The sequence below is a fragment of the Rhamphochromis longiceps genome, linkage group LG19 (genome assembly GCF_057381845.1).
Source record: "Rhamphochromis longiceps isolate RC_006_pf linkage group LG19, R_longiceps_female_GT1.1, whole genome shotgun sequence".
In the NCBI taxonomy this organism is placed as follows: domain Eukaryota; kingdom Metazoa; phylum Chordata; class Actinopteri; order Cichliformes; family Cichlidae; genus Rhamphochromis; species Rhamphochromis longiceps.
Window position 1 is genome coordinate 3933336 of NC_140575.1, and position 12751 is coordinate 3946086.

The 12751-nt window shown below is 42.4% G+C and overlaps 1 protein-coding gene and 1 pseudogene across 3 annotated transcripts in view; one reads left to right on the top strand and one right to left on the bottom strand.

The window, feature by feature from the left end:
* Positions 1–252: 252 nt before the first annotated feature.
* On the bottom strand, positions 253–4651 carry LOC146646043 (zinc finger BED domain-containing protein 4-like; annotated as a pseudogene). Its single transcript, XR_014908885.1, has 3 exons — positions 4552–4651; positions 1923–2019; positions 253–1683 (listed from the first exon to the last, which is right to left on the bottom strand). The product of XR_014908885.1 is annotated as a zinc finger BED domain-containing protein 4-like (transcript).
* Positions 4652–12172: 7521 nt separating this feature from the next.
* dicer1 (dicer 1, ribonuclease type III) overlaps positions 12173–12751 on the top strand; it is a 31232-nt gene continuing 30653 nt past the window's right edge. The window contains exon 1 of one of the 2 annotated variants that reach the window (XM_085390672.1): positions 12173–12248. The gene's annotated coding sequence lies outside the window, so the exon portion shown is untranslated. Of the gene's footprint in view, positions 12249–12351; positions 12713–12751 lie in introns of those variants that run through there. The other variant, XM_085390671.1, reaches the window with a different exon arrangement.

The window sequence follows — 12751 nt, forward strand, 5'->3', positions numbered from 1 at the left end:
GGGAGGTAATTACTGAAATAAGCTAACTGCATCCTTGTAATATATATTAGTGCAATATTAGTAGACCACCCAAAAAATCCCACTAGCATGGGTGTATGTATCAAAATGATGAATAAATTGCAACCAATTGAGTTAATTGACTATTTTATTTCCTCAGAAATAAGAAGTGGCGGAGCATTACTCCATTGCCTTCTGGCTGCACTACACCCCTGTGGTGAGGTGACATCTTTTTTGTAGGGATGCACCGATACCGTTACCGAGTACTTAATAAAAACATGATTTAAATTTACAGGTAACAGCTTTAGTCATATAATTTAACAAAAAAACAAGGGACTAGTTTGGAATTAAGAACATTTATTTAAAATGAAAAGCATGTTGTATCCAACATATTACAGAATAAATAATTATTAAAAAAATGTAAACAGTGACAGCGCAACTCAAGTATTTTTTTCAGTTTGTTATAAACTCTGCCGCTTTGGACAACACAAGGGGCATTAATAAACATCTTTGCTATTTAGTGCACAATATTTGAATAAACTAACAACCACCAACATAGAACTGTGACAGTCAGTGCAACTGAGGTAGGTATTAACATCAAGTCTAAGACGACTCACTTAATGGAGCATATTTAGAAAAAGTGAGTGGCAGGTTTTTTTTTTAAAGAAAAGTAGCTGTTATGGCCCTGTCCATAATCTGTTTTGGTGGCTGTTATTGTCTGTGTCTTTAAGTCTTGGCAGGCCCCGGATTGGATGAGCTGACGGCTGCCGATTGGTCCGCTGATCATGTGGTCGCATTCAAAATCCATCACCAGCAGTTGTCCCGGGGCAGCCACTGACAGCAGCAGCAGACCTGACCCTGGCCTCCAAAACCTGAGACATTTGTGCGACTTTCTGAGTTCTGTATATAGTGTGTACATTAGTTTTCATTGTAAATAGCACTGGAACAGAAGGGGTGAGCTGCCTTATTGTTTTCCTTGCACTGTTTTCTCCTGTTTATTTCAGTTAGGGAGTTAGGTGTAGCGCTTGTCTTTTGTTTGATGTTTGATTTCACATAGGGTTTTAGATAGCACCCCCTCCTGACTTAGCTTGTTTTGTTTGTTATTTTGGCCTTTGTTCACCCCGGAGCTTCATTTTTGCAGTGTAGAAAAATAAACCACCATTCACTAAGAAATTGGTTTTCCCTCTGTGTATGGTTTTGGGGACCAATGCGGGGCAATCTTTTCAAACTTATGTTGCGTTCCTGTACCCCTAGACTGGGGCGTAACAGTAGCTTTTCTGCATTATCAGCAGTCAGCCTGGTTCTGTTTTCATCTATAATGTGTGACACTGAGCTAATAAGCCTGTCACTTTCCACACTGCTCCATGGGGCTGAGAGGTATTTACGGGCCATTTTAGCCAAAATGGGGAACCTGATTTTGTTGACACTCCAGTACTTCAGGGGACTGTCTTCACGAGGGCTTGGGGCCTCTCTGAGGTATGTGTCGAGCTCAATGGCAGCACCTGCTACCAGCGGCTGTGGTGCCTGGGGCTGCTCCTTAGTGATTTCTTCAAATACAGTGTCCAGACTGCTGCTAGTGCTGGCCTGGGCCTTGAGGAACACTTTAGCAGGAGGTTCTGCAGCTCCTGCTTCAGGTGCAGCTTGGCCTCCGGAGGAGTGTTGTTGGGGAAGAAGCAATCTTTATACCTGAACAAAATTAATGTATTAATATGTGGAAAAATAGGACTGATTTTAGTTTCCCCTAAACCACTGTCACAAATGCCAGCCATTTGGCTTTCTGGTAGTAAATGTATTTCATATTATACATATTGCATACTTTTGTATTTGTGTATTTTAGTTACAAAAATATAATATTTCAGATGGAAATTAATCTTACATTTAGTACTGTAGTTTATCATTGAATACCTATAGCACACAGACTTTACCTTGGGTCAAGTATGGTGGAGATGAAGTACAGTGGGTTGGTCTCGACGTCACTGAAGCGCTTCTTGACAGCTGCCAGTAGTGATGGTGAGATGAAGCCTCATGATGAACTGAAGCTTCCCATCCAACTGGTCGACTCATGGTTCGAAGCATTGTGATGATTCATTTGCTCTACTGCGCCATCAAGTGGACAATTCAAGTGAAACGGGCTCAATGATTATAATGATGTGTAAACCGTTAAACTGAATAAATAAATTGTTTTTCATGGTTATTTATCCCGAATATTGTCTCAGTATGTCTGATACAAAAGAGAAAGTGGAAACTATCAGTACACAGTTTTTGGGATGATTGTGTAACTGCGTAATCATGCTTATGTACATCTCAATAATGACACAAACTAGTGTGTGGCACTTCAAGTTGAATGAATAAAGGAATTTCTATTGTTCATGACACCAATAACTGAACTCTAAATATTAGTTATATTTAATATTATACTAATTTTATATTATATTAATTTAATTAATGTTTGTGTATAATAAATTGGCAGCTTAACACAGGAATGTACATGGAAACAAAAAGGGAGGGAGTTGTGATGTGAATGTGCTTGTGACTTTATAACAGTGCTCATGGGGGAATCAGCTGTGTTTTGCTGCCCATTTTATTTCGAATCTGGCGCGAACCAGTGAACCAGTTCCCGAATCAGTCACGTGGTACGGACTGCCCGCGAGGCCTCGAACGTCACTGCATACGTAATCAACGCAAGCGTCGATACGCGCTTCAGAAAAACGCCCCCGCGATTACCCGACGCGCGATTCGAAGCTTCGACACACAGGACACATCACTAGCTGCCAGTAAGGTTGCTTTCATTGTCTTGACACCGTGGTCCTCGTCTGTTTCTCTGTTTAGAAGTCTTACTAGCACAGTCACAGCTGGGACGACATCAGAGGCTAGTGCGTCGTAGCTGCTCACTTTTTTAGTTAGTTCCTCAAAGGGGGCGAGGATGGCAACAGTCTTTTTCATAAGAGCCCATTGGTGAGCGGTGAGATAGGGAGTTCATGTTCAGACACATGCTCTATGAGGGACTGGAGCATGTAATACGTGCTGTTCCAGCGCGTCTGTACATCCTGCTGCAGTCTCTTTATTGGCTGGTTGAGCTGTCCCTGAATGTCCTCGAGGCGGGAGTAGGCTAAGGCGGAATGTTTAAAATGCCCAACTATTTTCCGCCCCACTGCTATAGCATCAGCTATGCTCCTCTGTGCTAATAAGCCCTCGTGAACTTGTGCGCGACTGTCATGAACCAAGCAGCCAGGAACACACAGGCACAAATGTAAACTTCAAAAAATGGGTTTTATTATACCCCCAAAAAGGACAAGATGATTACAAAAATTCAAAATAACAAAAAATAAAGTCTTTAAGAACCAAGTGGGCCCATAAAAGAGGTTAACTTAACAGACCGCTACTCAAAAATCACTTAACAAAAACATAACTCAACAAACTGACCTGCCCAAATGAGAAACAGCTCCAGTTATATAGCAAAGGAATTAACCATTATATACACCAAAGGTGAAAACTAAAGAGATAACAGATAACCATCATTCAAGAAGAACCCCATTCCCCCTGCATGATCACAATAGATGGTCCATTCCACTTTATTGGCTTCTGCATTTAAACCAGCTCCACCCTCAGCCTCCTCTTTCAGCCAAACCAGGAAGGACTGGAGCGGAGGTCAGGTAACTCAGAAAGAGCAGAAATATAATCAATATAACATACCTGTATAAAATAACAAACAATGCAAAGGAAAGTCTATGCCACCATTTGGGCTATAGCTTAGTGCTGTCATGCATTACAGGTAAACTCAAAATATCAAATTAACTTATGATCACAGAAACTTTAGAGCATAACGTAAACATAAGACAAAAGACCAAATGAATATTACCTAAGTATCTCAGTTGTGTGGTTGCATGCATCCATCACAGCGACACACGGCAGACGTGGGAGCCCTGCGTTATTCATGGATTTTATCATGCTTTTGGCATTGTCACCAAGCACAACATGTACTGATGTTTTAGGTATACCCCATGTCTGGAGCATTTCCGCAAACACATGCACTATAGCCTGGCTGGTGTGCGAGCCGCGGAATTGTTTTGCATGTAATATGGCTCGTTGTGGCGTGAAACTCTCGTCTATCCACTGGGAGGTTAGGCTAATTAGTGACACGGGGCTAACACTGCTTGTCCAAATATCTGTGGTGAAACTAAACGCAGAGGAGGCTTCCAGTAGGCTGTGGATATGTTTTTTCACGAGCCACTAAACTCGTGTAGTTTAGGCAGCTCCGTGTTAGTCATGTAGCGGCGGCTTGGACATCATATCTGGGCTCCAGAACATGGAGGAGATGCAGGAATCCGACATTTTCTACCTCCGAGAGTGGCTGGTCACTCAATGCAATGTACTCGATAATTGTCTGTGTTATTTTCACAGCACGTGGATTGTCTCTGGACATTTTCTCTCGTCTTGCAAGAGTTTGCTGCAGCATGGGTTGTGTTGGTTTAGAAGCGTCTGTAAACTCTTTGTACTCATTGCCGTGTTGGGATTTTAGGTGCTTGATTAAATCACTTGTGTTAAATGCGCTACCTTTTGAGCCTCCTCTGGACAATTTTGCTGAGCACAATTTGCAGTCGGCCTTTGTTTTGTCGTCTTCACTCACTTTGAAATAGTTCCACACGGCTGACATGTCTCGCCTCGCCTTCTCCCTGCTGTGAGCTGCAGCCGGGGCCTGGGGGCGGGGACTCTGCGCCTGTGATTAACCCCTTACACGCCGCTCAAACATAGACATTTCTCAGAGCGTGGAATCGGTCCCCGGTATCGGGGGACTTTTAAGGAGTACAAGTACTTTAGAAAATGTGGTATCGAGGCAGATACCAGATACCGGTATCGGTGCATCCCTAATAATTACTCTTACTCTTTTCAGTCGCTATCCACAACAGCCAATTGGTTTACTTGGCTTATTACACCCACAATTTAGTTGCTCTAACGCAGTGGGACAGATGATACACCGCCTCTTTGTCTACAACAGCAAATTGACACTGAGAATTCAAACAACTTGGGAAACAGACGATTTAGATAAGCTCCAATATGCACACTTTGATTTAACAGGTGGTGGTTACCTTTATTTGAAAATGACCCGGGCCTCTGTTCACTTTGCTGGTTGAGCCCCCAGACTGCCCAATCTGTCTTCCTTAGCCTATCGCAATCCCGGATGAGCCCCCAGTTGTTAAATATCAACACTTCACAGAGTTCTTTTGATTCCTCAGAGGCATCCGATGGAAGACAAAACACTGCTCATGTCACGGTTCTGGGTCATTTCGACCCAGCATTTTGAGTTCTTATCTTTTGGTTTGATTTTGTATTATGGGCTATTCTTAATCTCTGGTTGTGTCTTGTTGATTATTATTATTCTTCGTCTGTTTCAGTTAAGGGTCTTGTTCTTGTACGCTCGTGTTTAGTATAGCTTTAGTCCTGTGTTAAGTCTGCGTCTTTGTGAATTGTTTCCTGTTTTACTTTGAAAGTCGGTGTCCTTTGTCAATGTATTGAGTTTTGCTTCCTCCTGGTCTTGTCATTTCTGATTACTCCCAGCTCCTCCTGTGCCTAGTTCCCCTCGTTATCCCTCTGTGTATTTAAGCCCCGTGTTTCTCTTTGTCAGTGTGGCGTCGTCTGTGTTTCGTCCCTCAGGTCATGTCAAGTGTTTTTTCAAGATTCGTTGCAGGTCACGTTCTTAGTGTTTATGTCAAGTCAAGGTTTTCTCATGGTTTTTTTCATGCATCTGCACCGAATCTTGTTCATAGTCCTCATAACCATAGTCTCCCTAGTTCTCATAGTTAGTCATACTGTTCTCCAGTTCAGGTTCTAGTTAAGTTTAATCTCTGTCCCGGCTGTTTTTGTCATGTCATTGTTTCAGCCACAATAAAAGCTCGCTTTTCGTTTGAGATTCAGTTTCATCTCCTCATCTGTGTCTGCACCTGGGTCCACCTCACTCTCTCCACTCGGTCTGCCCCGCAGACTGTGACAGCTCAGTAGACCACTTAACACTTTATTTCGCTTTCACAGTACTTCTAGAAGGGAGATGCGTCCTGCATGACATATTGCTGTGGTTCTCAAAATGGTGATGCGGGCTTAACAGTTTTATTACGGAAGCTCTCTCATTCTAGTCTAAACAACAGTGTCTCAGTAACTTTCCACTAGAAGATGGTCCCCTGTTATCTACTTTTTCCCAGGCAAGCGTGAGCAAGAGTCTACAGCATTCCACTCCCCAAGGACACATAGTCTAATGCCTTTATTTTTCAGGGCTGTGTCCACTTAATACTATACTATATAACTTTATAACACTTATTAATAAAAGCATAGCATTATTGAGGCACTTCAAATAATTTTATCTCAACAGGACAGACTTTCAGTCTTGAAAGGGGTCCGTTCGGCCACACGAAAAACACTTTTAACATCACTGTCCATGGAAACTACTTAAAAGTTCATAATCAGTTTCAGCCACACAAGACCTAGCCCAAGCATGGAAACATTCTCGAAAAGTCCATAACTTGGTCCCAAGTCAAACACTGAGAAATCTGTTATAGCAGGCTCAGTGACTAGACTAGCAGGTAACTGCTGGGCACCAGCTGTGCTCACCCGAGGTGTTATAAAGCTCTTTAAACTACAAGTCACATTTCAAAATAAATTCATACAGGGCTTTATTCTATATACCTGAATTACTTTGTCTACCTCACACCCATAGTGTCACGGTTTGGCATGGCAGACTGTGGGGGTGTAGGGAAGGAGGACCCAGGCGCAGTGCTCGGTGTGCGAACAGTGCGTTTATTTACAGTGTATGGTGCAAAACAACAATAAGTCCCCGTGTTTCCCAAGACTCCCGTGTCGTGTCCTCCTTGTGCTCTCTGCTCCGTGTCTGCACTCCCGGTGCTCGCTGCCCTTGGGGCCTCCTATGCTCCTCCTGCGGGAAACAATAGCGGCAGCTGTCAGGACGCTTAATAGCAGGCATGCACTAAACGACTAAACCTAAACTGGGTGACTAACGTGGAGTCTCATGCAATGATCCCACGTCAGTGGGAGCTCCAAGACTCTCCTAAGTAGCTCCCCCGACAAGCCCTGATCAGCAGCAGGTGTGTGGCTTTGGGTGTGGCCAGTACCAACAGGGCCACACCCACCGGGCCTGAAGGCGTCCGCAAATCTGTGTTCACAGAAACACCGGCATCTGTACACACGTGTACACACATACACATACACACACACACACACACAGTTGTGGCAGCAACACCAAAAATACATATACAATACATATAATATAACATAAGTCCATAGTTGCTCAGAGGACCCTGACACACAGCCAATTTAGAATCACCAATTAATCTAGCATATTTGACCTAGCATGTCTTTGGTATGTGGTAGGAAACACCTGGTCTCCTCCTACAATGTATTCCAAAGAAGCACAGGGAGAACATGAAGAGTTAAGATTAAAAAAAATAAATAAGAGAGTGATATCAAATAAAACCTCTCAATGTGTAGTATATGATAATGACTTTTTTTTTCTAGACTAGAGATGTTGTGTCTGAAATCTGCGACAATGTCTCCTGCATTTATGCTTTAGGAGACTTTGTCTCCTAATGCTCTCATGACCAATGGGACCACTTTTTGTTTTTTTTCACACCCTTCTAGTATGTGTTGAATAGTCTCCGGGGCACCGTTGTACAGTCTGCAACATGGTCCTGTTTCCAAGTTCCAATAGGAGACACTATCAAAGATGGTTAAAAACCAGACAAGGAGCAGAAGACCAAAGCCTAGCAGATAACAACATCAAAAAGGAGGAGGATGAGAACATACAGAAGTACAATGGGGCCAAATGAACACACAAACACATGTATAGAGATTGACAGACCACGTGACTTGCACGCGTTGCATTGTAGGTACCAGTGGCAGCAAAATCAAAACACTGCATCAAGCGCTAGCATTTCCAGCACCGGTAACCATTCATTCTGCAGTTTTAATCCCTACTTGCATTTTATTTGCCCCCAAAACAGTTATGTACAAAACGAAGGAGAAAGCGGCAGGTCTGACACAGACAGACTTGATGAAAAGGCAAAAAAAAAAAAAAAAAAAAAAAAAAGGTACGAGGAAAAAAATCAAAGGAGTGAAAGGGTTAGACCCATACAAGCATAAGAGTGGCCGTTAGCGTGCTGCCCAGCTTTCATCACGCTCATATTTATAATTATATGGTCTTAAGTGTGAGTGCATACACTCATGAAGTGTTTAGTAACTTCAGATCCCTGCAACAAGCCCAGTTCCAGTTTACCGACGGATGGTTACAGGACACTGACATGTTCAGAATAGCCAGATATGTAGGTGGTTTTATTCTAAGTGAAGGGAAACCCCTCAAAAAACGGACAGAGCAGTGGAGTAGCCAAGGCAAAAGAACAATATAAAACTCGATTACGAAAATATAATTTATTTCACAATTTATTTATTTTTTAAAACAGTTAAACACCCCTGGCCAGGGAGAACACACAGTAAAAACATAAAAACAACACAAAAAATCCAGTGGCGTCAGCCACAGCATTAAAATCCACTAAAATCGGAGCGAGGCAAAGAAAACCCAGCGATGTCCCCGGCCGTCCTGTCTCTTCGCTCTGGAGTACTGGAAGACAGAGGGGGCAGCGACAGTCACTGTTCTTTCCAGTGAAAGGGATTTCTTGTACTACCGTGTGTCTCAGGACTTACCCTGCAATCCAGTCCCTCCGTCATGTTGTCCGATCACCACAACATAACCTAATAGACCTACACCTTAGTTCACAGATTCACTTTGTCTCGGGTTTATTTCTGGGATTTCACACAACCCAGGATTCAAATCATGAATAGATAATGGACTTGGATTTACATCATTATGAATGAAATGCGCTCTATTTGGAAGCAGCCGCCCCCCTCCCCTTTCGATGGGTTGTGTGTGAGACTTTAAATCATCAAACTGTAAATTATAAATTGTTATTGAGCCCTTTACCCCTTTTGTTTTATTTTGCGAGTTGATTATTAGATGCTGCTCCAGCCAGCCCGAGAATCCCCCGCCGCCCCGCCCTCTCCTCTCTGCGCCGCAAGCAGCAGGCGCACCTCGCAAACGGAGGGCGCCCTTACTCCCAGCAAATGGGCGATAGAAAACCGCTCAGTGCCTGTGCCATTCCCAATATGCGCTGGCATGATGTCGGGGCAGCATATTTTTTCCCCCCGCATCTCAGAACAAAAGAGAGAAAGGATTCAAATTCTATATTTCTCAGTATTTGTATACAGCGGTCCCTCGTTTATTGCGGATGTTATGTTCTAAAAATAACCAGCGATAGGTGAAATCCGCAAAGTAGCCAACTTTATTTTTTACAATTATTATAGATGTTTTAAGACTGTAACGCCCCTCACTACACACTTACACTTTTCTCATACAGGCATGAACATTTTCACACTTTTCTCTGTTGTTTAAACACTCTCAAAGTTCAAACCTTTGTAGAAAAATAAGTCGAGTATTATAGAAAGAAACCAAAGATCAAACCCTGTTTTCAGGTCCAGAACATGGGAATAGAGCAGCTGCGAGATAATTCAACATCAATGAATCAGCGATTGATGTAGCGATTCTGTACTGTGCAGGAGAGAGGGCACGGAGGAGATCGACAGTGGTCTGCAGCCAATCAGGACACAGAACACAATGCACTGTAAAAAAAAAAAAAAAGCATGCAAAATTGCACTAAAAAAATCCACGAAACAGCGCAGCCGCGGAAGGCGAATGGCGTTATAGCGAGGGACCACTGTAATTTTGAAGGTAAGTCACAACATACCCTTTGTAAATACTAATGTATAGAAATACTTACCAGCACGATACATTTATTTTTTGTGGCTTTTTTTTCACGGTTTGTTGACATGCTGTGTAGGTGTGTACTTGGCTAGCTGATATCAACATAACTGGAAACATTTGACTATTGTTCACCTGTAGTTTGAATGCTGAACATTTGCCGATGTGTCTTCTCATTTTGTAATGAAGTTCTGCTTGTGTTGACTGATGTAAACAACCAATCGATCTACAAGCTTCAAAAGTCAAAATTGATCATTTTATTTTTTTTATGACAGCAGTGGTGAGTGGTTAGCATTATCTCGTGCACAGGGTCTATGGCCCGTGCGCACTGGCCACTCGTACCTACAATCCTTTGCGGTTTTACCCCGGAAATGACGTCATATTTTCGATCTCTATAGAGATTGAAAATGTGACGTCATTCAGGGGTAAAACCGCAAAGGATTCTGGGAACGAGTGGCAAGCAGTACTAGCACATGAAAACAGTCACACAGCGATAAAAAGAAACACAAAAAATGGCAAGAAGATGTTGTATTATTAACTGCAATAGCCGGTTGCATGACAGCCACGGGAAGCCGACGGGTAAAGAGATCGTTGTTATCGGATTACGTAGTGGAAGAGAAATTGTTCGAGCCATGTTTCCGAAGTAACAGAGCCGACGGATGGCCTGGATTGCAGCCATTCGAAGACCAAACATAACGTCCCAGAACACTCCAGCTCACATGTTAGTCTGCTCCAAGCATTTCCACAAAGGTAAGTCTTCTGTTGTAGTTACTACGTAATTTATCATAACATAATTGTTGATGTAGGTTACAAATAAGTCTTAATTTGAATTGAATTCGTTGCGCTATGCTGCTTTGTTCACTGTGGCTTTGCGGGCTAATGTTTGTTGTGTTTTGTAGGAAAACCGGCCTACAAAATGCTGGAATGCGATCCAGACTGGGCCCCTCTATCAACCTGGGTCATACCGAGTGTAAAGCTGCTACCACGGCGAGATTTGATCGGTTAACAGAGACAGCGATATCAAAACAGCCACGAAAAGTCCCGCATATATGTGCCCAAGTGTTGTATTGAAGCAATCAAGAGATGAATAACGGTTTTCCAGTATGTTGTTTTGAAATTATTGTTTTTTTTGCATTGTTGATTTGTTTTTCACCGAAGCAGCTAATAAAGCATAATGGAATACAATTTTGCCTCTTTCTTGTAAGATTCTATAATAGAATGAAACAATAATGCCAGTTATAAATACAGATAATAAATTGAATGAATTACGAAACACTCATTTTATTTCTATTAGATCTGAAAATGTTGTGTAATACTACAACCTGAAACGATAAATAGATTATCTCCTGCGCAGGCCAACGCAAAGGGAAAAAAATTAACAACAGCTGTGAAATGGAATAGTCCAAATCACCAAAGTAAACTGGACCTGGGCTTGTTGCAGGGGTCTGAAGTTACTAAACATTTTGTGAGTGTATGCACTACAACTTAGGACCATATAATAATAAATATGTGCGCGATGAAAGTTGGGCAGCACGTCCTTACTCAACTCTGTATGCTCGTATGGGTCTCACTCCTTTGATTTTTTTTTCCTCGGCTCTAGATCAGAGGTCGGCAACCTGCGGCTCTTTAGTCCTTATAGTGCGGCTCCTCGTTGTTTGGTAAAATAAATTAGAAGTATTTAGCTGAAGTGTATTTTGTTTATGTTACAAGTCCCATTGTAAACGTATCACGGCAAACCCGACGATGTTTACATGAACACGCTTTACAGCATCTCTTTATTGACCACTAACGTTGCAACCGACAACACAGCACGTTCGCTTTGTTTGGCCTACTAACATGGCGACTCGACCAAAAAACCTGGTCACGCCCCCTCTCGTGACATCACGCTCCAAAACCCTATATGTCCCTTCCCTTCCCATTGCTTTTCTTAATTTTGATATTACTATCACTGTTTTCACAAAAAACCCAGAACAAACAAACAAACAGCAAATCCTCAATGATAGATTTTTTTAATGTTACTTTTATTTAACATCCATTGGTATGGCTCAGAAGCAGAGAAGTTATGGTACTTTTCACCCACTGAAAACATTTGTTAAGATGTGAAAGCAACAGTTTGATGCTATATCAGGTAAGAATCGAGAACACAGCATTTGGTGACGTTTGCTGTCAGGGTTTTGTTAAAAGAAACCAGTAGCCAGGCTTCTGCTTGTCTGAATGCTGTCATTGCATCCTGTTTTCACTTACATTTCACACAGACCTATTTCAGAATCAGAATCAGAATACTTTATTCATCCCGAGGGAAATTAGGGGTTACAGCAGGCAGCACGCTAATGGCGCATGCGCACTCACAAAGGAACCTTCTGACCAACATCACATTGGGCAGACATGTCAGAAGGTAGGCTGATAAGAAAAAAACAACGAAAATACACTACATGAGGTAAGAGGAGGAGAAAAAAAACTCCACTCAGACTGAGCTCCTAGTGGGAGAACAATTTATTTATAGTCTAAATAGTAGTAACGATTAATCCAACTGCAGAATGAAATATTAATAACCTGTAAACTGGGCAGCGTCAGGTTCAGTGTCACAGGTGTTCAGTGTTGCTTTGGTCTAGTTAAATCCGTTAGTGGTTTCCTGTCTGAGATGGTCGGAGGGGGACCTCCACACTTCGTGCTCGGTACGGGGACTGCTATTCTGGTTCGTGTTAGTAGACTGGTGCGCCACTCTTTGACTAGCGGTTGCGTAGCTTACGTGAATGTTTTGTCGTAGCAGAGGCCCAGGTAAAAGGAAGTGGTCCCCCGTGGACGAGTAGCTACCAAATCGGGACGAGAGTAAATGGCACTTAAAATATTCAACGAATGAGTTTAAGCTAATCGAGGTGATAATCAGAAAAGCATCCAGTGGTGAGTTTATAGTCGAGTTGCTTGTTTCTTCTTTGTAAA